The following is a 1988-nucleotide window of genomic DNA, read 5'->3' on the forward strand; positions in this document are numbered from 1 at the left end:
AATGAGAGAGAGAGAGGGAGAGAGAGAGAGAGAGAGAGAGAGAGAGAGAGAGAGATATCAAGGAAACAACCCCATTCAAAAAAGACTAAAAACAGATTTAAGAAAAGCTGGCTAGAAACAAGCAAAGGCCGGGCATTTAGAAGAGAAGGGGGAGAGAGGGGGGAGAGAGTGGTGAGAGAGGGAAAAGAGAGAAAGGAGAGAGAGGAGAGAGAGGGGTGAGAGAGGGAAGAGAGATAGAGAGAGAGAGATATCAAGGAAAAAAAGCCCAGAGGCAAAAAGATGTGGATAATTTAAGAAAAGCTGGCTAGAAACAAGCAAAGGCCGGGCATTTAGAAGAAAGGATAAACCTCCGTGTGTGATTTATTTGAGAGCTGGGTGGCAGGTCCCCCAAAAGCCGAAAGAGTAAAACAACCAACAACAGTAAACTTTGGCCAGGTGTGGTGGTGCATGCCAGCAGGAGGAAAGCAGTGACAGGAAGATCTCTGTGAGTTCAAGGCCAACTTAGGTCTACACAGCAAGTTCTAGGACAGCCAGGGCTACTTAGAGAGACCTCATTTCAGCTCCACTCCCTAAAAAAGACTGGTTAAATTTGAAGATGAAAAGTTTCCTGTTATCAGTGTCTTTAGCATAAGACATGTCATTTTAATGTCAACAGTGATGATATTCTTGTAATAAAGCAGACAAACAGTACAGTCAAGCTCTTCACTGGGGCTCTCTACTGCCGTCTGGTCCCAGTGGGGGACCACACGCTTCTTTCACAAGGCTGGCAGTTAATGATGAACAGTTTTAGAGGTTATAAAATTGCCCTTTACGGGCTGTCAAGTTGGTTCGGGTGGGTGAAGCGCTACCTGTGTGAGCAAGCCTCATGACCCGAGATTGATCCCTGGTACCCACATAAAAATCTGGATGTGTCATGGTGGTTCACGGCTAGTTGTAACTGGATCCAATGTCCTCTTTCAGCCTCTGTGGGCATTGGGGACAGATGCACATGGTAAACAGACATACATGAAGGCAAAACACGCATACATATTTTTTTTTTTAAAAAAAGGCAAGCTGGATGTGGTGTGGAAACAGAATTGCCCGGGAGCTAGCCTGGAGTATATAGTGCATGCAGCAGCAACCATGGAGACCCTGTGTCAATGAGGTGAAAGGTGAGATCACATACGCTTGTCGCCTACAGCTTCCCACAACCACTGTCAGTTCTAGCTCGGTGATTTCTCAGGAGAAAATTAGCACCCTTCCCCCTACAGACTAAAATCATATTGAGACAGCTATTTTGTTACATTTCCCCTTTAACCCAGGCCCTAAGATAGTTCTTATGTGGCTGTCTGTCACTCTCTCAATGCCTGGAGATCACTGTGCACCGCTGGGGACCAAAGCCCTACTTTAGAGGGTGACCGTATCTGGAGACAGGGTCTTTATGGGGGTAATCAAGTTAAAAGGAAGGCATCATAGCAGGCTATGACCCAGTGAGAGTTTGGACAGCACACCGACATGCATCTGTGTGAAGATGAAGGGATCCAAGATGGCTCGCAAACCACCAGGAAAGCAGAAGCTCCACAGAGGCTGCCTCAGCCCTCGGGAGCTGACCTGTTGTCAGCCCCATCTCAGGCTTCTGAAGTGACCTAGTTTGGTGCTCAGCTGCATCAGTGCCAGCGGGCCACACTTCCCGGAAACGTGACATGATAAAAAGTTAACGAAGCTGTCGACGACAGAGTGATGGGTTTTACTTATGCGTGCACATAATTACTTCGTAAGACGAGAACACCATTACCTGGGAAACATCAACACATTCTATATGAGGATATCTGAGTACTTCCTGAAATTACTTTCTGAATTACTACTGGTCAGCACAAACCTGTATCTAGATTCCTCCCTTGACTTTCACTTACTCTTTCCTTGCCAGCTCTGGTTTTTGCCATGTTGCTGACACTGGCAACATAACGGTAACCTTCAGCTTCATATTTCTATTTTTTGGGGGGAGTGGG

The sequence above is a fragment of the Microtus ochrogaster genome, linkage group LG2 (genome assembly GCF_000317375.1).
Source record: "Microtus ochrogaster isolate Prairie Vole_2 linkage group LG2, MicOch1.0, whole genome shotgun sequence".
NCBI lineage: Eukaryota > Metazoa > Chordata > Mammalia > Rodentia > Cricetidae > Microtus > Microtus ochrogaster.